General features: G+C 45.1%; 1 pseudogene; it reads right to left on the reverse strand.

Annotated features, from left to right (window-relative positions):
• Positions 1 to 14,261: 14,261 nt before the first annotated feature.
• LOC139540599 (leupaxin-like) lies at positions 14,262 to 18,266 on the reverse strand (annotated as a pseudogene).
• Between the last annotated feature and the right edge of the window lie 5,066 nt (positions 18,267 to 23,332).

Genomic DNA, 23,332 nt, shown 5'->3' on the forward strand with positions numbered 1-23,332 from the left:
ACATGTATTTAACCACTTATTTTTGGTACTTAATAGTCTCCATATATACTTCTATTCATTTTTTCAACTGGTACCTGGAGACTTTCAGATGAGTCTTGTGAGGCCTGTGGGCGTCCTACAGCAAACTGTTGGGAGGCTACAGACAGAAGTTTGGTTGCTACAGATGATTTTGTGAGAAGAGTCACCTTTCACCTCAGATGTGAAAGTGCGACATGAGCGGATGCGGTCGATTGAGATTAATCCAATGCAAAAAACGGATATCTCTAGTTTAAACTGATAGATTGTTATGGGGATTTTTTTATTAAGCTAATTGGATTAGTACGGGGGCGCGGACACAGACCTTAGGGGGTTTAATAAACATAACTAAGCTGTCATCTACATGTGTGAATAGATACATGGCCATTGTAGGGGTCTGCTGGCTGTCGAGCTGATTAACTGAAGTGTATTAGGCAGTTATTGGCTGAAATGTTCATTGAGGGTACATGTCAACTCAAGGATTACAAGGTAGAGGGCCACCCTCCCCTGGTTGTGATCCATAGTGGGACTGTGCCTGTCTGGGTACCCCCTACCCCCAGTGGGGTGACACAGGGGCCACAGGCAGTTTGAGGTGAGGGTAGGGTTTCAGTGTCACACTGGGGTAACTCTCCCTATTGCCCTTGTCCTCATACCCTGGCCTTCTCCCCCCAGCCCCCAGCCCAGCTCAGTATCCATGCCCCAGTGCACTCCACGGGTCTCTGTTACCTCGTTACACAGCAGTAAATGTCACCTGAGTTACAAACCACCCAGCATCCCCAGACAGCCCTTTATTCACCGCCTTTTAGAAGAGCCACCGCTCACATTTCATGTTCGCTTGGTTTATTATGGCCCAAGAACCTTTTCCTGTCCACTTTCTCTCTGTTGGATCACGCCCATTCAAGTATGAAATGTTCTTGTGTATTCTTGGCCTGTTTCGTCTAGATCTTAATTAATTTCTGTTTTAATGTTGTTTGAGACTTTCTTCATTGCTGTCTGGTCAAAAAGTCCTGACACCACAGCCACATTACATAAATGTCTCTAATTTGTAGAATTATAGTAATCACAGAGGTCATCCTTGTGATGAAAGTGATGCATGGAGTTTTGAATTACAGACCACTAAGTCATTATTATGCTTAAAAAAAAAACACATTGTCCTTCACCACTGAGATATTTTATCCAACAGACAGACAAGGATATCTGTTTATAGTGTGGGATGGTTCCATGGATCTGACAGAGTGTCACAGTAAGGCATAGAAGGAGGATTAGTGATTAATAAAATCCTTTGGTATGGAATACTAGCTGATATGTCCTTCAGCACATTACTGTAAACCTGGATTGTCTCGTTAAAATTGAATGGATGTTATGTCAAATACAGGCTGAGGTGCTGGAAATGGAATTAGTGTGGCTGGAAATTGAATTATTGTGTGTGTGTGTGTGTGTGTGTGTGGTGTGTGTGTGTGTGTGTGTGTGTGTAGCCCAGTGTTTTCTAAGGCAGGCCTGCTAAAATGCATGGTAAAGGAAGGCTGGCCCTGTGGTCTCCTCCTGCAGTGTCTGTGATTTATCACCCAGTGCCTCGTTGAGCCTCCCCAAACCCAGGAGGCCATTCAACTCTCCGTCAGCAGGGCCGTAATGTGGTTAACCATCCCTCTTTAAAACAAATCTCATAATGATCTGGTCTCAACCCACTCCAGAGGCTATACCCTGCCTCTGCAAATGGCCCAGGCCTAGCCCCAGCCCCAGCCCCATCCACATCTAGACTTCAGCCACAGCTCCAGACCTTGTCCCAGCCATGATTCAAAACATACACAAATATAGTTGAACATAGTCAGCAATTCACATATTCTCATACAGTCCTCACACCCACTCATATAAATGGTATAATGAACCATTTATCTTCTTGACACTGGAAGCCGACAAACAGAAGAATTTAGTGTGTGCTCTGGTCAGTCCCTTTTGTGAGCCACACAGATGACTAGGCAGCTCTCTCTCGCTCTCTCACTCTCTCTGTCTCTGTCTCTCTTTTTTTTTATCTTTCTCTCTCTCGCTCTCTATCTAGTTTCTCTCACGTCTTTTGTTCTCTCACCCTCTCTCTCTCTATCTTTTTCTCTCTCAGGCTGATAGGGGGAATCTTGGTGAGGGGAAACACTATGGCTAGCTGAGACTTTTGGGAGAAAGATGAGACCGAGGCGCTGAGATGGGGAATGGAGGAATGAGTTTGGAGGCTGTTATGAGAACCTCCCTCAATGTTTCCCTGGATGTTCTTGTGTATTCTTGGCCTGTTTCGTCTAGATCTTAATTAATTTCTGTTTTAATGTTGTTTGAGACTTTCTTCATTGCTGTCTGGTCAAAAAGTCCTGACACCACAGCCAAATCAAATCAAATCAAATGTTATTGGTCACATAAACATGGTTAGCAGATGTTATTGTGAGTGTAGCGAAATGCTTATGCTTCTAGATCTGACAGTGTAGCAGTATCTAACAGGTAATATCTAACAATTCCACAACAAAACCTAATACACACAATCTAGTAAAGGAATGGGATAAGAATATAAGTATAAAATATATGGATGAGCAGTGACAGAACGGCTAAGATGCAATAGATAGTAAAGAATAGATAGTGAAGGATACAGTATACATTATATACATATGAGATGAGTAATGTGAGATATGTAAACATTCTTAAAGTGGCATTACTAAAGTGACTAGTGTTCCATTTATTAAAGTGGTGTCACGTTCTGACCATAGTTCTTTTGTATTTTCTTTGTTTTAGTATTGTCAGGACGTGAGTTGGGTGGGTTATCTATGTTTTGTGTTTCTATGTTGGGTTTGTCGTTTGGCCTGATATGGTTCTCAATCAGAGGCAGGTGTTAGTCATTGTCTCTGATTGGGAACCATATTTAGGTAGCCTGTTTTGTAGTGTGTTTTGTGGGTGATTGTTCCTGTTTGTGTGTCCCTGTGTTCACATTTTTGGGACTGTAGCGTATTTGGTTGTTTTTTGTCAGTTTATTGTTTTTGTTCGTTCTTGAAAGTATTCAAATAAATATGAATACTCACCACGCTGCGTATTGGTCCGACATTTCTTACTCCTCAGACGAGGAGGACGAAGACTACCGTTACAAGTGGCCAATGATATCAAGTCTGTAGGTAGGCAGCCACCTCTCTGTGCTAGTGGTGGCTGTTTAACAATCTGATGGACTTGAGATAGCAGCTGTTTTTCAATCTCTCTGTCCCAGCTTTGATGTACCTGTACTGACCTCACCTTCTGGATGGAAGCGGGGCGAACAGGTAGTGGCTCGGGTGGTTATTGTCCTTGATGATCTTTTTTGCCTTCCTGTGACATTGAGTGTTGTAGGTGTCCTAGTTTGCCCGCGGTGATGCGTTGTGCAGACCGCACCACCCTCTGGAGAGCCTTGCGGTTGTAGGCGGTGCAGTTGCTGTACCAGGCGGTGATACAGCCTGACAGGATGCTCTCAATTGTGCACCTGTAAAAGTTAGTGAGGGTTTTCGGTGACAAGCCACATTTTTTCAGCTTCCTGAGGTTGAAGAGATGCTGTTGCGCCTTCTTCACCACACTGTCTGTGTGCGTGGACCATTTCAGTTTGTCGGTGATATGTACAGCGAGGAACTTAAAACTTTCCACCTTCTCCACTGCTGTCCTGTCGATGTGGATAGGGGGGTGCTCCCTTTGCTGTTTCCTGAAGTCCACAATCATCTATTTTGTTTTGCTGACATTGAGTGAGAGGTTATTTTCCTGACACTACACTCCGAGGGCCCTCACCTCCTCCCTGTAGGCTGTCTCGTCATTGTTGATAATCAAGCCTACCACTGTTGTATCGTCTGCAAACTTGATGATTGAGTTGGAGGCGTGCATGGCCACGCAGTCGTGGGTGAACAGGGAGTACAGGAGAGGGCTGAGAATGCACCCTTGTGGGGCCCCAGTGTTGAGGATCAGTGGAGTGGAGATGTTGTTTCCTACCTTCACCACCTGGGGACGGCACGTCAGGAAGTCTAAGAACCAGTTGCACAGGGCTGGGTCGAGACCCAGGGCCTCAAGCTTAATGATGAGTTTGGAGGGTACTACGGTGTTAAATGCTGAGCTGTAGTCAATGAACAGCATTCTTACATAGGTATTCCTCCTTTCCACATGGGATAGGGCAGTGTGCAGTGTGATGGTGATTGCATCGTCTGTGGACCTATCGGGGCAGTAAGCAAATTGAAGTGGGTCTAGGGTGACAGGTAGGGTAGAGGTGATATGATCCTTGACTAGTCTCTCAAAGCACTTCATGATGACAGAAGTGAGTGCTACGGGGCGATAGTCATTTAGTTCAGTTACCTTAGCTTTCTTGGGAACAAGAACAATGGTGGCCATCTTGAAGCATGTGGGGACAGCAGACCGGGATAGGGATTGATTGACTATGTCTGTAAACACATCAGCCAGCTGGTCTGTGCATGCTCTGAGGACGGGGCTAGGGATGCCGTCTGGACCGGCAGCCTTGCGAGGGTTAACACGTTTCAATGTTTTACTCACGTCGGCCACAGAGAAGGAGAGCCCACAGTCTTTGGTAGTCGGGCCTGAATTGAGGACTGAATTGTTAATTTGTTAATTTTGTCTGGAAGCAAGACGTCGATGTCCGCGACGGGGCTGGTTTTCTTTTTGTAATCCGTGATTGTCTGTAGACCCTGCCACATACGTCTCGTGTTTGAGCCGTTGAATTGTGACTCCACTTTGTCTCTATACTGACACTTTGCTTGTTTGATTGCCTTACGGAGGGAATAACTACATTGTTTGTTTTTGGCCATATTTCCAGTCACCTTGCCATGATTAAATGCGGTGGTACGTGCTTTCAGTTTTGCGTGAATGCTGCCATCAATCAACGGTTTCTGGTTAGTGAAGGTTTTAATAGTCACAGTGGGTACAACATCTCCTATTGTCATGTTTTGTCATTGATTATCATGTCTTGTCCCTGTGCTTCCCTTCTATTCGTTTCCCTCTGCTGGTCTTATTAGGTTCTTCCCCTCTTTCTTTCCCTCTCTCTCCCCCTCCCTCTCTCCCTCTCTCGCTCTCTCTCTCTATCGTTCCGTTCCTGCTCCCAGCTGTTCCTCATTCTCCTAACTACCTCATTTACTCTTTCACACCTGTCCCCTATTTTGCCCTCTGATTAGAGTCCCTATTTCTCCCTCTGTTTTCCGCTTCTGTCCTTGTCGGATCCTTGTTTGATGTTTGCTGTTCTGTGTCCTTGTTCCGCCCTGTCGTGTTTTTGCCTTCTTCAGATGCTACGTGTGAGCAGGTGTCTATGTCAGCTACGGCCTGTGCCTTCCCGAAGCGACCTGCAGTCTGTGGTCGCGTCTCCAGTCGTTCCTCTCTACTGACGAGAGGATTTCAGTTTTCCTGTTTTGGATTTACCTAAGATAATATCCAGGAGTATCGTTTTTTGTTTAAGACTGGAATAAAGACTCTGTTTCTATTAAGTCGCTTTTGGGTCCTCATTCACCAGCATAACAGAAGGATCCGACCAAGAATGGACCCAGCGACTACGGATTCTCGCAACACTGCCGTCGAGTTCCAGGGAGCAATGCTCGGCAGACACGAGCAGGAATTGTCTGCTGCTCGTCATGCCGTTGAGACCCTGGCCGCTCAGGTCTCCGACCTCTCAGGACAGTTTCAGAGTCTTCGTCTCGTGCCACCAGCTACTTCCTGGTCTTCCGAGTCTCCGGAACCTAGGGTTAATAACCCACCATGTTACTCTGGGCAGCCCACTGAGTGTCGCTCCTTTCTCACCCAGTGTGATATTGTGTTCTCTCTCCAGCCCAACACATACTCAAGAGAGAGAGCTCGGATCGCTTACGTCATATCACTCCTTACTGGTCGGGCTCGGGAGTGGGGCACAGCTATCTGGGAGGCAAGGGCTGAGTGTTCTAACGATTATCAGAACTTTAAAGAGGAGATGATACGGGTTTTTGATCGTTCAGTTTTTGGGAAGGAGGCTTCCAGGGCCCTGGCTTCCCTATGTCAAGGTGATCGATCCATAACGGATTACTCTATAGAGTTTCGCACTCTTGCTGCCTCCAGTGACTGGAACGAGCCGGCGTTGCTCGCTCGTTTTCTGGAGGGACTCCACGCTGAGGTTAAGGATGAGATTCTCTCCCGGGAGGTTCCTTCCAGCGTGGACTCTTTGATTGCACTCGCCATCCGCATAGAACGACGGGCAGATCTTCGTCACCGAGCTCGTGGAAGAGAGCTCGCGTTAACGGTGTTCCTCCTCTCCGCATCTCAACCATCTCCTCCCACCGGCTCAGAGACTGAGCCCATGCAGCTGGGAGGTATTCGCATCTCGACTAAGGAGAGGGAACGGAGAATCACCAACCGCCTTTGCCTCTATTGCGGTTCTGCTGGACATTTTGTCATGTCATGTCCAGTAAAAGCCAGAGCTCATCAGTAAGCGGAGGGCTACTGGTGAGCGCTACTACTCAGGTCTCTCCATCAAGATCCTGTACTACCTTGTCGGTCCATCTACGCTGGACCGGTTCGGCTGCTTCCTGCAGTGCCTTGATAGACTCTGGGGCTGAGGGTTGTTTTATGGACGAAGCATGGGCTCGGAAACATGACATTCCTCTCAGACAGTTAGGGAAGCCCACGCCCATGTTCGCCTTAGATGGTAGTCTTCTCCCCAGTATCAGATGTGAGACACTACCTTTAACCCTCACAGTATCTGGTAACCACAGTGAGACCATTTCCTTTTTGATTTTTCGTTCACCTTTTACACCTGTTGTTTTGGGTCATCCCTGGCTAGTATGTCATAATCCTTCTATTAATTGGTCTAGTAATTCTATCCTATCCTGGAACGTTTCTTGTCATGTGAAGTGTTTAATGTCTGCTATCCCTCCTGTTTCTTCTGTCCCCTCTTCTCAGGAGGAACCTGGTGATTTGACAGGAGTGCCGGAGGAATATCATGATCTGCGCACGGTCTTCAGTCGGTCCAGAGCCAACTCTCTTCCTCCTCACCGGTCGTATGATTGTTGTATTGATCTCCTTCCGGGGACCACTCCCCCTCGGGGTAGACTATACTCTCTGTCGGCTCCCGAACGTAAGGCTCTCGAGGATTATCTGTCTGTTTCTCTCGACGCCGGTACCGTGGTGCCTTCTTCCTCTCCCGCCGGAGCGGGGGTTTTTTTTGTTAAGAAGAAGGACGGTACTCTGCGCCCCTGCGTGGATTATCGAGGGCTGAATGACATAACGGTTAAGAATCGTTATCCGCTTCCCCTTATGTCGTCAGCCTTCGAGATTCTGCAGGGAGCCAGGTTCTTTACTAAGTTGGACCTTCGTAACGCTTACCATCTCGTGCGCATCAGAGAGGGGGACGAGTGGAAAACGGCGTTTAACACTCCGTTAGGGCATTTTGAATACCGGGTTCTGCCGTTCGGTCTCGCTAATGCTCCAGCTGTCTTTCAGGCATTAGTTAATGATGTACTGAGAGACATGCTGAACATCTTTGTTTTCGTTTACCTTGACGATATCCTGATTTTTTCACCGTCACTCGAGATTCATGTTCAGCACGTTCGACGTGTACTCCAGCGCCTTTTAGAGAATTGTCTCTACGTGAAGGCTGAGAAGTGCGCCTTTCATGTCTCCTCTGTCACATTTCTCGGTTCTGTTATTTCCGCTGAAGGCATTCAGATGGATCCCGCTAAGGTCCAGGCTGTCAGCGATTGGCCCGTTCCTAAGTCACGTGTCGAGTTGCAGCGCTTTCTCGGTTTCGCTAATTTCTATCGGCGTTTCATTCGTAATTTCGGTCAAGTGGCTGCCCCTCTCACAGCTCTGACTTCTGTCAAGACGTGCTTTAAGTGGTCCGGTTCCGCCCAGGGAGCTTTTGATCTCCTCAAGAAGCGTTTTACATCCGCTCCTATCCTTGTTACTCCTGACGTCACTAAACAATTCATTGTCGAGGTTGACGCTTCAGAGGTGGGCGTGGGAGCCATTCTGTCCCAGCGCTTCCATTCTGACGATAAGGTCCATCCTTGCGCTTATTTTTCTCATCGCCTGTCGCCATCGGAACGCAACTATGATGTGGGTAACCGCGAACTGCTCGCCATCCGCTTAGCCATAGGCGAATGGCGACAGTGGTTGGAGGGGGCGACCGTCCCTTTTGTCGTTTGGACTGACCATAAGAACCTTGAGTACATCCGTTCTGCCAAACGACTTAATGCACGTCAAGCTCGTTGGGCGTTGTTTTTCGCTCGTTTCGAGTTCGTGATTTCTTATCGCCCGGGAAATAAGAACACCAAGCCTGATGCCTTATCCCGTCTCTTTAGTTCTTCTGTGGCTTCTACCGACCCCGAGGGGATTCTCCCTGAAGGGCGTGTTGTCGGGTTGACTGTCTGGGGAATTGAGAGACAGGTAAAGCAAGCACTCACTCACACTGCGTCGCCGCGCGCTTGTCCTAGTAACCTTCTGTTCGTTCCTGTCTCTACTCGTCTGGCTGTTCTTCAGTGGGCTCACTCTGCCAAGTTAGCTGGCCACCCCGGCGTTCGGGGTACGCTTGCTTCTATTCGCCAGCGGTTTTGGTGGCCTACTCAGGAGCGTGACACGCGCCGTTTCGTGGCTGCTTGTTCGGACTGCGCGCAGACTAAGTCAGGTAACTCTCCTCCTGCCGGTCGTCTCAGACCGCTTCCCATTCCTTCTCGACCATGGTCTCACATCGCCTTAGACTTTATTACCGGTCTGCCTTCGTCTGCGGGGAAGACTGTGATTCTTACGGTTGTCGATAGGTTCTCTAAGGCGGCACATTTCATTCCCCTCGCTAAGCTTCCTTCCGCTAAGGAGACGGCACAAATCATCATTGAGAATGTGTTCAGAATTCATGGCCTCCCGTTAGACGCCGTTTCAGACAGAGGCCCGCAATTCACGTCACAGTTTTGGAGGGAGTTCTGTCGTTTGATTGGTGCTTCCGTCAGTCTCTCTTCCGGGTTTCATCCCCAGTCTAACGGTCAAGCAGAAAGGGCCAATCAGTCGATTGGTCGCATATTACGCAGCCTTTCTTTTCGAAACCCTGCGTCTTGGGCAGAACAGCTCCCCTGGGCAGAATACGCTCACAACTCGCTTCCTTCGTCTGCTACCGGGCTATCTCCGTTTCAGAGTAGTCTTGGGTACCAGCCTCCTCTGTTCTCGTCCCAGCTCGCCGAGTCCAGCGTTCCCTCCGCTCAGGCTTTTGTCCAACGTTGTGAGCGCACCTGGAGGAGGGTCAGGTCTGCACTTTGCCGTTACAGGGCGCAGACTGTGAGAGCCGCCAATAAACGTAGGATTAAGAGTCCTAGGTATTGTCGCGGTCAGAGAGTGTGGCTTTCCACTCGTAACCTTCCCCTTACGACAGCTTCTCGCAAGTTGACTCCGCGGTTCATTGGTCCGTTCCGTGTCTCTCAGGTCGTCAATCCTGTCGCTGTGCGACTGCTTCTTCCGCGACATCTTCGTCGCGTCCACCCTGTCTTCCATGTCTCCTGTGTCAAGCCTTTTCTTCGCGCCCCCGTTCGTCTTCCCTCCCCCCCCCCCCGTCCTTGTCGAGGGCGCACCTATTTACAAGGTACGGAAGATCATGGACATGCGTTCTCGGGGACGTGGTCACCAGTACTTAGTGGATTGGGAGGGTTACGGTCCTGAGGAGAGGAGTTGGGTTCCATCTCGGGACGTGCTGGACCGTTCGTTGATTGATGATTTCCTCCGTTGCCGCCAGGGTTCCTCCTCGAGTGCGCCAGGAGGCGCTCGGTGAGTGGGGGGGTACTGTCATGTTTTGTCATTGATTATCATGTCTTGTCCCTGTGCTTCCCTTCTATTCGTTTCCCTCTGCTGGTCTTATTAGGTTCTTCCCCTCTTTCTTTCCCTCTCTCTCCCCCTCCCTCTCTCCCTCTCTCGCTCTCTCTCTCTATCGTTCCGTTCCTGCTCCCAGCTGTTCCTCATTCTCCTAACTACCTCATTTACTCTTTCACACCTGTCCCCTATTTTGCCCTCTGATTAGAGTCCCTATTTCTCCCTCTGTTTTCCGCTTCTGTCCTTGTCGGATCCTTGTTTGATGTTTGCTGTTCTGTGTCCTTGTTCCGCCATGTCGTGTTTTTGCCTTCTTCAGATGCTACGTGTGAGCAGGTGTCTATGTCAGCTACGGCCTGTGCCTTCCCGAAGCGACCTGCAGTCTGTGGTCGCGTCTCCAGTCGTTCCTCTCTACTGACGAGAGGATTTCAGTTTTCCTGTTTTGGATTTACCTAAGATAATATCCAGGAGTATCGTTTTTTGTTTAAGACTGGAATAAAGACTCTGTTTCTATTAAGTCGCTTTTGGGTCCTCATTCACCAGCATAACACCTATATACTTCCTTATAAACTCGCTCACCGAGTCAGCGTATACATCAATGTTATTATCTGAGGCTACCCGGAACATATCCCAGTCCACATGATCGAAGCAATCTTGAAGTGTGGAATCCGATTGGTCAGACCAATGCTTCCTGTTTTGGTTTCTACCTATAGGAGGGGAGAAACAAGATGGAGTCATGGTCAGATTTGCCAAAAGGGGGACGGGGGAGGGCCTTGTATGCATCGCGGAAGTTAGAGTAGCAGTGTTACTTGCTCAAGTACAGCAATCGATATGCTGATAGAATTTAAGTAGCCTTGTTCTCAAATTAGCTTTGTTCAAATCCCCAGCTATAATAAATGCAGCCTCAGGATATATGGTTTCCAGTTTGCATAAAGTCCAGTGAAGTTCTGTCACGACTTTCGCCGAAGTCGGTCCCTCTCCTTGTTCGGGCGGCGTTCGGCGCTCGACGTCACCGGCCTTCTAGCCACCGCCGATCCACTTTTCATTTTCCATTTGTTTTGTCTTAGTCTTACACACCTGGTTTCACTCACCCAATTACCTGTTTATTATTTAACCCTCTGTTCCCCATGTTTGTTTGTGAGTGATTGTTCTTTGTAAATCGGTCTGTTATTGTGGGCTCATATATTTGCCTTGTATTTTTGTATTTTGAGTAAAGTACGTTGATTACTCGTTTCTGCTGTCCTGCGCCTGACTCTCTACACCAGCTACACACAGGACCCCATTACAAGTTCCTTGATGACCATCTTGGTATCTGCTTGCGGGGGGATATACACGACTGTGACGATAACCGAGGAGAGTTCTCTTGGGAGATAATACGGTCGGCATTTGATTGTGAGGAATTCTAGGTCAGGTGAACAATAGGACTTGAGTTCCTGTATGTTGTTACAATTACACCATGAGTCGTTAATCATGAAACATACACCCTCGCCCTTCTTCTTACCGGGGGGAGATGAAAATTCCGTTGGCTGTATGGACTCAGACAGCATGTCCCCAGCTAGCCATGTTTCCGTGAAACAGAGTATGTTACAATCCCAGATACAGAGGTGGGACCAAGTCATTGTTTTACAAGTCACAAGTAAGTCTCAAGACTTAGCACTCAAGTCCCAAGTCAAGTGTCAAGTCAAGTCTCAAGTCCTAAACTTTGAGTTTCGAGTCCTAAACAAGTCATAATGTGCTCTTCACCAAATGTAATACCATTTCATATTTTTAACAAGAGTAATAGTTAGTATGTTACATTTACGCAAATCATGAATGCTTTTAAAAAATATCTATATATTTATTACTTTCCAAATAAACTATATATTTCCATGGAAATACATGGGTAGCCATGAGAAAGACCCCCCCCCCCCCCAATAGTGATCGACTATTGAGGATTGCTATGGGGCGCAATCGGGCGATGTAGGCTTGTACACAATTGCCCGACCTTAACACACACACTCTCTGTGTGGTTACAGTAGGCTAACGTATGTCAATGGTTTTAGGAACAGCAGTAACATCAGGCAGGATTTAGGCTACCAACTGCCTAGCCAGTTCTTTGTGCAGCTTCAAATGTCGAACAAAGTTGGAAATTGTTGCGCCTCCATCTGTAATTTTCTTCCAGCATGTTTTGCAAGTTACAATCCGTTTTTTGTTGACACAGCGTCATCTTTATATCCGAAAATAATAATTTTGGGTATCATCTTTCCAAGGGCTCCATCTGAATTCACCCGCCAACGTTCTTCTGCACTGCCACGCACAACTTTTTCTCAGCTGGCACAATTTGATTGGCTTCTGTCCGATTCAAACTGTAATCCGTTAAATGAAGAGTTGATGGCTGCACACTTTCTTTAATACCATCATTTTTTATATTTGGGCTCAGGGAGGGTATCAAGTCAGGTCAAGTCAAAAGGCTCAAGTCCAAGTCAAGTCACGAGCCATTGGTGTCAAAGTCGAGTTGCAAGTCATCATATTTGTGACTCGAGTCTGACAATATCTCTTTGGAAAGCAACTCTTGCCCTGACTTTGTCGACTTTGTTAACTAGTGAATGGACATTAGCGAATAATATACTCGGAAGCGGTGGGTGGTGTGTGCGCATCCGAAGCCTCACTAGAAGACCGCTCCGTCACCCTCTCCTCCGGCGGCGTTGTTTTGGGTCGGCCTCTGGAATCAGTTCAAGTGCCCTGGGAGGTGCAGACAAAGGATCCGCTTTGGGAAAGTCGCATTCCTAGACGTAGTGCTGGTTGTGCTGGTAAGTTGACGTCTCTCTGATATCCAATAGTTCTTCCCGGTTAATTGTAATAACAGTTAAGGTTTTCTGGGCTAACAATGTAAGAAATAATACATAAAAAAACGAAATACTGCAGTTTCCTAAGGACTAGAAGCTACCATCTCTATCAGCGCCATCTTGAATCACAGCCAGGATTAGTGTCAGCGTGTATGTCAGAGGTTTTTCACTGAAATCTAAATTTAAGCTGACCAATAAGTTTACAGCTATGAAAAGCTTTTATACAGGAAATGGTGTGTTAAGCAAGGCTTAGCACTCATGTGAGAGAGAGCTACAGTAGCAAACAGAGCAGAGGGCTTGGCCAGGCACAGTAGTATGTTGTGACAGCAGCCCACATTAATCCAGGGTTGTAGACCAGGAGACTTGTCATCTAATGTGCTGATGACAACATGATTTATCCCCTCCTCAATGTCCACTGACACACTGCCTGCACACAGCCAGTAGTCCTATACTTCAGCAGAGAAGTCCCTACTTTGTAGGGCCTCACTATTACATCATATTGCACCCTGGCTGTGGAACTTAAGTTAAGTACTATGCGGGTGCTCACTGTTGTTGTTAAAGCTTCTCCTGGAACCTTCGCTATTAGTTTCATCACCTTCATCAATCTCTCATGGACTGCAATAGAAGGGTCAGTGTGGAGAATTCTTCTAAACCTGCCGTATGCCAGGATAAGTGTTCAGTCCAGGGCTAGATATGTAACTTGTTACCAGAGAGAATATGCCAATTTAATCTGTCAGAGCCATAGAGAAGTCTCTTGATAAACTACAGTCGGAAAAGCAGCCTCAGCTCTGCCAGCATGGATCACCCGTCTGCCAACCCGTGGCCCTGAGGATATCTTTATGAAACCCATGGGGTTTTTCTTCCTCCAGGAAAAACTCAACTGGATTCGGTTGATTGCTGTTATTTTTTCTCCATCTTTAAATGTTTTGTGATCATAATAAATTAATTCAAACATGATAAAGTGATCCAAAGTTCACAAATGTATCATTTAATTTCATGTTTCAGACATTAGAAATTGTATTTTTATGATGTACTCTATTCGGTTGTTTTATGTTACTAGATGTCAATGAGGTATTCAGATGGTAACTATTTTCCTTGGTAAGCTTATTCTAAACCATTTATCTCACTCTGTTCCCACACTTCTGTTCATTGTCACAAATACGTGGTTATACACTGAGTGTACCAAACAGTAGGAACACCTTCTTTGCCCTTTTGCCCTTCAGAACATTCCAATTCGTTAGGGCATGGATTCTACAAGGTGTCGAAAGCGTTCCACAGGGATGCTGGCCCATTTTGACTCCAATGCCTCCCACAAAAGTGTTGAGTTGACGGAATGTCCTTTGGGTGGTGGACCATTCTTGATACACATGGGAAACTGTTGAGAATGAAAATCTCAGCAGCGTTGCAGCTCTTGACACACAGACGCCTGCCACCTTCTATCATACCATGTTCAAAGGCACTTAAATCTTTTTTCTTGTCCATTCACCCTTTGAATGGCACATATACACAACCCATGTCTCAATTAACTCAAGGCTTGTAAATCCTTCTTTAATAAAAGTCTCAGCCGGGGGGGGGGGGGGGGGGGGGGTTCTAAACTGACATATGGAATAAACAAATAAACAAAAATTATTTGATAAAATATTTAATTTGGCCCTACTACTATAGCCCACAGAAACACATTGAATAACACATTCATAAATGGCAAAAATACAGTCAAACAGTAAATAATAAGAAACATGGTTTTTGAAGCGTTTGTCCTATATAAGAAAGCTCAGGAAATATATATATACTGTACCAGTCAAAAGTTTGGACACACCTATTCATTCCAGACAAACACCGCTCTAGCTCAGCCACATTTCACCGCAGATGCGGAAGTGCGACATTTGCGCATATGGTGGATTGAGACGCATCCAATGTAAAAGATATCTCTAGTTTAAACTGAAGGATTTTGATGGGAATTTTGAATTATGTTATATTATGTGAGTCAATCGACTCTAGGGGCCTGTCTCCTCCCCTTCATTTACACTGATTGAAGTGACATCAATAAGGGATCATCACTTTCACCTGGATTCATCTGGTCCTTCTATTTCATGGAAAGTGTTCCTAATGTGTTGTACACAGTGTGTATCACATGCAAAACAGCAAGGAACACAAAGAGATTCAATTAATCGTATATTTTTAGATTTCTATGCAGATATTGCCTAGATTATTTGTGTGGGATTTCCAACATACTTTGTAAGTAGGACTTTTTTCAGGTTAATTGATTACCTTACATATTAACCGGGTATTATTACAGTATAAGTCTCACACAAACAGTTTGGTGTGGCAGGCTGAGCAGTAGGGTTTCCCTGTCTGCTCCTTGAATACTCCCTGACTGAGTTTCCTCAGACAGAAAGCACACACAAAGTGCTCAGGGTGGAACTTGCGCTCCATAGCTGAGATGCAGCACCCAGAGATGGGCTCTCCACAGCCCCCACACAGTGTACCCTGGCGGGAGTGGAAGTGCAAAGAGCACAGGGGACGACCATCCAGCTCCAGGAAACAACCATCGGTGAAGGGCTTCAGACAGTCCTTGTTAGAAAGGGATAGAGAAAACTTCTTCTATCTAGTTGGTATAGTAGACCTACTCTTTTTTGGGAGATTGAGGACGATTATGGTAAATGGGTAATGTCAGGACAATGATGTATTGTGGCTGTTGGCTGTTCAAAACGTATTGTTTGAGTAATGGCAGAAGTTTCTAAGCTGAAGCCATGTGATCTGTGGTGAGAGACTCACTGAGCAGACGAAGCAGTTGGGATGCCAGGTGCCGTTGGCTGCAGTCAGGAAGTTCTCTTTCACAGGCTCTCCGCAGCCAGAGCACTTTGGAGCAAAGAGATGGTAAAAGTCTCTGTGGCAGTACGGCTTCCCGTCCTTCTCCAGAAAACCTATGGCACATCAAAGGACACACACGCAAAGAGAGGAGAGTGTTCTCTGTCACACTGTGGTCTATAACTTATGTTACCCTGTAGGGAACTGTAGTGGTTGTGGTGTTATCTGTCAGGCAGATAGATGTGTGCTCCCTCACCTTCAGGCCCAAAGCGCTCCCCACAGTGGGAACAGAAGAAGTGCTCAGGGTGCCAGGTGCAGTCCATCGCTGTCAGGATGTTCTGAGCGAGAGGTCAAAGAGCCCAGCATGCGGTGAGGTAAACCCAACAACAACTTAACAGATCTAGAGAGGTGGTGAGTTGGTTTTGTGCAGAGTTAGATAATGGGGATACTGTCCAATCCAAAGAGGTGGTGTACCTTCAGAATGGGGCCCTTGCAGTAACTACAGCAGGGTGAAAAGAGATGCTGGTAGTCTTTCTCACAGTAGGCCTTCCCCTCCCTCTCAAAGAAGCCAATGGTGCCCAGCTCCGCCATACAAACCACACAAACAAAGTGTTCTCGGGTGCCACACCTGGCCCAGGGCTGTGATCATCTGCAGAATGATAGAAAGAAAAAGTGATACTATATTCCCACTTGGCATAGACATCAACTCAACGTCTATTCCACGTTGGTTCAACATAATTTTTATGAAATTAAGTGGAAACAACATTGATTCAACCAGTTTGTGCCCAGTGGGTTGTTTCACATACTGGCAATAGTACTTTCGATTGATCATCTTCGCCTATACTGCTATTTTGAAAGCAGGATTTTGTAATTTCTTTGGCAGCTCAAGCTGTTTACCTTTCCTAACAATGACCTTTCCACAAGAAGCACAGTGACCCTTGGCCGTGGTGTGTACACCCATCTTCTCCATATCAGAGCTCAGGCCTCCCAGAAGGTCATCTATGGTGTCTGTTTTTCTCTGTGTTGACGCCTTGCGCTCCAGATCAGAAGTCTTTGGGCTGTTTGTGCTCTCTTCTTTCACTTGTGTGTCATCCATTTCTTTCTTTTCTCCAATCTGTTTCTTTTTGACTGACTTCTGGACAAGCGGTGGTGGGGTTGAGGGAGGATAAGGGTCTGGCAGCTAAAGATGAGAAAAATATATGTGTCCACAAAACAGACTTGCATCCATTCATATACATGAATGAAAAATGAAAATGAAATTAATGTTGGTGGCACTAGTAGTACTAAAGCTTCCGATATTTGTTTAGCTTGCTTATACTGCCCTCTGCTGTCAGATCAGGTCAACTTCACTGAAATACACAGTCATCCTCTGTTCATGCTCTGAGCAACAGTGTATTTATTCACTGATAGATATTTCCTCAACCCCATCTCCAGGTCAAGCAGCAATTCATCCATTATGGAGTCCAGCTCTCTGGAAGCAGAGCGAGGGCTCAGCAGACCGGCCTCCATTGGAGCTGGTAACTCACTGACAAACACACAGAGCAAACCACAGATGAGCACTGGTATACAGTGGACACTGGACAATTACTTAAATCTGTGGTGATTATGAATCTGAGTCTCAGCTCTATCTGTATGGTCTCACCCAGTATCATTACGTATGGCTATCTATGGGCTGACATACCAGTGGCTGACCTGTATACATTGGTGCTATCTGGCTCCTTTCCTTTCCTTGGATGGAGACCAACAGAACACACATTTGGGACCTGCAGGAAATGCCACTTAACACATATGGCTAGAAAATACATCCAGTTGAAGTAATTGGACAAAAGACTAAACAACAACTGCTAGAGGTGACTTTATCGTTACCTGTCCATATGTGTTGGCTGTATCACTTTCTTTCTTCAGAGGAGCCGACTCTGGACCAGTTGAGTTGAAAGCCAACTCCTCTAGGAAAAGGTCCGTAACAAACACACATACATATATATGATATGGTAGGTACTATAATTCAGAAAAGGCATTTCTAACAGAATTCCCTCTGAGATAAGCTGCAGTGCCTCATTACGGTCACCTCTTGCAGATTGCAAGGTGCACCCATTGATCTGCTGTGGTTGCTGCACACAGTGCTTCTTCCTGAGGAAGTGGTGGAAGAGATGCTATAGTTACAGACAATATCTTCACACTAAAAGTGACACTTTTGAAACTGATGCAACCCTCTATGACTAACAGTGTTGCTCTTAACTCATACATAATCTGTATGGAAGGGAATGTTACATATAACTATTAAGTAATTGTGTTAATTTTAAGACATTTTATCATAAGTTCTTCATAAGTAAATCATAAATACACTGGTGGAGCACAAATCAATAAAAAAAATCGAAGTAAAACAAATTATTCTATTAAAAACAGACACTTATATTAATAATAATCGCTATCCACTGGCTTCACAATTTAGTTGGTAGTGGAACGGAATTATGTGAGTGACTTCCGTCAACAACGTCAAGAATCCATCTGTCTCTCAACAGAGATAACCTTTTGTGATTCACTGTGAATTTACTTTGACAATCATATCATCAAAAATACAATTTAAATAGGTATGATAGAACACATGACATGTTCAGCATGACCAATGTAATGCAAGGCAAGCATTAATTCAGCACACACCATAAAACATGTTCATGTACACCTCCTGAGCAACTTCATTTTTTAAACTTATTTGTGCTCAAACCTGTCAATGTGTATTCCCTTATAGTTTAATCTATTGCATTTTGTTTTATATTTAATAATCACAACAGAAGCAGAGTAAGAAATACTCACCCAGGTCATCCATGCTTGGAAAATATACTTGTGCACTGTGTGAATGAGCCTACGAATTCCGGGGTGTGTGTGTCTGTTGGTTTACTGACAGTTAATTGGCACACATCCTAAAAGGATGATGTCAAAATCAGATGAATTTGTGGATATGACTTTTATATCTCTGCGTGCAGTTTGAAGGAAGTTGCTAACTAGCATTAGAGCAATGACAGGAAGTCTAAAACTATCTATGGAGCACTCAAATCACACATTTTATTTCACCAGGGAAAAGAAACGTCTCACTTGATCCTTAAAGGGATACTTCTGTATTTTGGCAATGGTAAACACGAGTTCATTTGACTCTGGGGAAATAGATAAAGGGCCTAATTGCCAAAATCTTGAATTATCCCTTTAATCAGGTCAAACTGCTATTTCCTTTTGTCTGTTTCTTTTGTTTACTTGAATTTCTCTGAGTGCACTGCTACCTTCCTGAAGAAACTGGATACCTTCTAAGATATTTCTACTCATGTTTCTACTCATATTTCCACTCATGTTTCTACTCATGTAGCTAACCGATCGCTGCAGCTGTACATAGTCCATCTGTAAACTACCCACCCAATTTACCTACCTCACCCCCCATACTGCTTTTATTTATTTACTTTTCTGCTCTTTTGCACACCAGTATCTCTTCTTGCACATGATCATCTGATGATTTATCACTCCAGTGTTAATCTGCTAAATTGTAATTATTCGATTTATTGCCTACCTCATGCCTTTTGCACACATTGTATATAGATTCTCTTTTTTTCTACCATGTTATTGACTTGTTTATTGTTTACTCCATGTGTAACTCTGTGTTGTCTGTTCACACTGCTATGCTTTATCTTGGCCAGGTCGCAGTTGCAAATGAGAACTTGTTCTCAACTAGCCTACCTGGTTAAATAAAGGTGAAATAAAAATAAAATAAAAAATGTTTCCACTCATGTTTCTACTCATATTTCTACTCATGCTCATAATAAAACATGTTAAAGGTCAATTCATGACCCGGTGAGTAGTTATACAAAGCTCAGGTTGTATGTACATACACGTTTTATCAACCACTATCTTCTAAATGCTGATGATATATGGGTTAAATGGTCAACTATCAATATGTAAGGTGAGAGATCAGTCCCCCTTATTTGAAAATTGAATAGGGAAAGAGTCAAATGTTTATTTTCACTTTAAGATAGTTGTGCTTAATAATGGTGTAACATAGGTGAATAGATTGTTCCACTTCATAATAGTTCAATATGATAACATAATGGGAAGGTTTTTCAGTAGACATATTTATGACGTCATAGATTATTGCATATTGATTACCTAATGCCATAAATTGTTGACATCATGACATCCCAATATAATGACATTATTACAGTGTAGTTGTGGGATGACATAATGAGTTCATTTTGTGAGCATCATTACTTTATTATGACATCATAATGCGTTTCATATCCATTTATATCAGGGATGGGCAACTTTGATTGGGGTGGGGGCCACAAAAAATCTGAACTCATCATGAGTTGCTTGAGGTCTGCGTACCCACATCCCAGCAGGTAATTTAATTCAAATCAAATCAAACTTTATTTGTCACATGCGCTGAATACAACAAGTGGAGACCTTACAGTGAAATGCTTACTTACAAGCCCTTATTAACCAACAGTGCAGTTCATGAAGAGTTAAGAAAATATTTAACAAATAAACGAAATAAAAAAATTATAAAAAGTAACACAATAACATAACAATAACAAGTTTATATACAGGGGGTACCGGTACCGAGTCAGTGTGCGGGGGTACAGGTTAGAGGTCATTTGTACATGTAGGTAGGGTGACAATGCATAGATAATAAAAACAGCGAGTAGCAGCAGTGTACAAAACAAATAGGGGGGGGGGGGGGGTCAATGTAATAGTCCGGTGGCCATTTGATTAATTGTTCAGCAGTCTACTGGCTTGGGGGTAGAAGCTGTTAAGGAGCCTTTTGGTCCTAGACTTGGTGCTCCGGTACCACTTGCCGTGCGGTAGAAGAGAAAATAGTCTATGACTTGGGTGACTGGAGTCTCTGACAATTTTATGGGCTTTCCTCTGACACCGCCTATTATATAGGTCCTAGATTGCAGGAAGCTTGGCCCCAGTGATGTACTGGTGATGTACTGGTACGCACTACCCTCTGTAGCGCCTTACGGTCAGATGCCGAGCAGTTGCCATACCAGGCGGTGATGCAACTGGTCAGGATGCTCTCGATGGTGCAGCTGTATAACTTTTTTAGGATCTGGGGACTCATGCCAAATCTTTTTTGTATCCTGAGGGGGAAAAGGTTTTGTCATGCCCTCTTCACAACTGTCTTGGTGTGTTTGGACCATGATAGATCGTGGGTGATGTGGACACCAAGGAACTTGAAACTCTTGACCCGCTCCACTACAGCCCCATTGATGTTAATGGGGGCCTGTTCGGCCCGCCTTTTCCTGTAGTCCACGATCAGCTCCTTTGTCTTGCTCCCATTGAGGGAGAGGTCGTTGTCCTGGCACCACACTGCCAGTTCTCTGACCTCCTTCCTATAGGCTTTCTCATTGTTGTCGGTGATCAGGCCTACCACTGTTGTGTCGTCAGCAAACTTAATGATGGTGTTGAAGTCGTGTTTGGCCACGCAGTCGTGGGTGAACAGGGAGTACAGGAGGGAACTAAGTACACACCCCTGAGGGGCCCCAGTGCAGAGGATCAGCGTGGCAGACGTGTTGTTGCCTACCCTTACCACCTGGGGGCGGCCCGTCAGGAAGTCCAGGGTCCAGTTGCAGAGGGAGGTGTTTAGTCCCAGGGTCCTTAGCTTAGTTGAACGCTGAGCTGTAGTCAATGAACAGTATTCTCACATAGGTGTTCCTTTTGTCCAGGTGGGAAAGGGCAGTGTGGAGTGCGATTAAGATTGCGTCATCTGTGGATCTGTTGGGGCGGTATGCGAATTGGAGTGGGTCTAGGGTATCCAGGAGGATGCTGTTGATGTGAGCCATGACCAGCCTTTCAAAGCACTTCATGGCTACCGACGTGAGTACTACGGGGCGGTAATCATTTAGGCAGGTTACCTTCACTTCCTTGGGCACAGGGACTATGGTGGTCTGCTTGAAACATGTAGGTATTACAGACTCGGTCAGGGAGATGTTGAAAATGTCAGTGAAGACACTTGCTAGTTTGTCCACGCATGCTTTGAGTACACGTCCTGGTAATCCATCTGGCCCCGCGGCTTTGTGAATGTTGACCTGTTTAAAGGTCTTGCTCACATCGGCTACCGACAGCGATATCACAGTCATCCAAAACAGCTGGTGCTCTCGTGCATACTTCAGTGTTGCTTGCCCCGAAGCGAGCATGTTAACACATTTAGATAACTGGCCGTATTCTACTATTCTAACTCACAACATTAAGTTGAGACCCTGAGTCCCCCCCCCCCCCCCCCCCCAAAAATGAAATGTTTTATTTTTCACATACACCGGACTGATGCAGTGAAATGTGTTGTTTTACATGGTCAGCCATAGTAGTACACTGCCCGTGGAGCAAATTAGGGGTATTATTCTAGCAATGTGTGTTTTACAGAAGATTAAAATAAACTGTAGCCTACGACAATGTTACATTATGAGATTACAATGTTTCAATACACAAGAAACAAATGTATCATTTCTGAAATGAGGGAACAGTTATAACACAGAATATCCATTATATTGACCAGATACCCATTATGGCAGCGCACAATTGGCCCAGCGTCGTCCGGGTTAGGTTTTGGCCAGAGAAGGCCGTCATTGTAAATAACAATTTGTTCTTAACTGACTTGCCTAGTTAAATAAAGTTTAAATAAAATAAAATAAATTCTAATGGCTGCTCTAACAATGAAAATAAATGGCTACGGTCGAGTGGATCAGTTTTGTCAAGTCTGTGACCATCGTTGGTCACCACCTTTCAAAGTGTGTTGCATTATGATGATTAAAATTGTCCGACTTGCGTCTACATGTCGACTGCATGAACATTACAAAAACCATGTCATCAACGGTAATTAAGTTTTAACTGCAGTCGACTGCAAGTTTCTGCAGTTGCTCTTCACCAACTTCATGCTGCAGCCATCGCCTGCATTGTGGGAGACTCTATTGTCAACCAATCATTTAGGGTGGTTTTGTTTGACCCACACGACCAAAGACGTGACCAAAGACATGACTGAAATAGAAACCAACTTTGCCGCAATTCCCGCAAATCGTGTATACAGTGGAAATGTAAACATTTATGAATGTGATATTTGAGGCTCTCTCACCAATTGATTGTACAATGTACACACACACACACACACACACACACATACATCAGTGTCCGACTTTTGGCTGTCGCAGATACACCTCACCCAACTTTCCCTCCTCGACTTTCGTCTAGTCAGTTGCTTTCACCTTACCAGTCAAACGAGCCCATTTTCTTGAAAATTTTAAGGCAGTCTGGGGTGAGCAAGATCAGGTGGGACCATTCTAGCCAATGAGAGGGCAGATCCGCGAGTGACCAACAGGCACAACGTTTTCCACTAGATACCACAAACACAAAGTCCACATTTGCTATCATAAAATTTGCTTTTTGCTCTTCATTTAAGGTTAAGGTTAGGCGTAGGGTTAGCAGTGTGGTTGAGGTTATGGTTAGGTTTCAAATCACATGTTAAGAAGATAAATTGTTGAAATAGGCTAGGTTTATGACTTTGTTAACTATTGACGACCAGGCACAACTCCGATATAAATGTTTTTTTCTCAAAGTTTCCGGGATATCACGTGTCCTACTTATATCAGTACACTGGTAATAACCTAGTCGTTAAGAAACTTGTATTCGATCATCAATTAAGCCACACGTAGCAAATAATCCTTTCAATGTTTTGTTAACTACATTCGCCATTCTCTCATTGACCTCAATACAAAACCCCCTCGCTTAGTGAGCGAAAAACATCGCCACCTGCTACCGATTTTGGCCTACTTATCCTTCTCGCTTCGACTCTTCCTTTCTGATTATAATGTAACACATTTGCCGTGGTGGTTCATGGGAAGAAAATTTGCCAC

The sequence above is a fragment of the Salvelinus alpinus genome, chromosome 16 (genome assembly GCF_045679555.1).
Source record: "Salvelinus alpinus chromosome 16, SLU_Salpinus.1, whole genome shotgun sequence".
In the NCBI taxonomy this organism is placed as follows: Eukaryota; Metazoa; Chordata; class Actinopteri; order Salmoniformes; family Salmonidae; genus Salvelinus; species Salvelinus alpinus.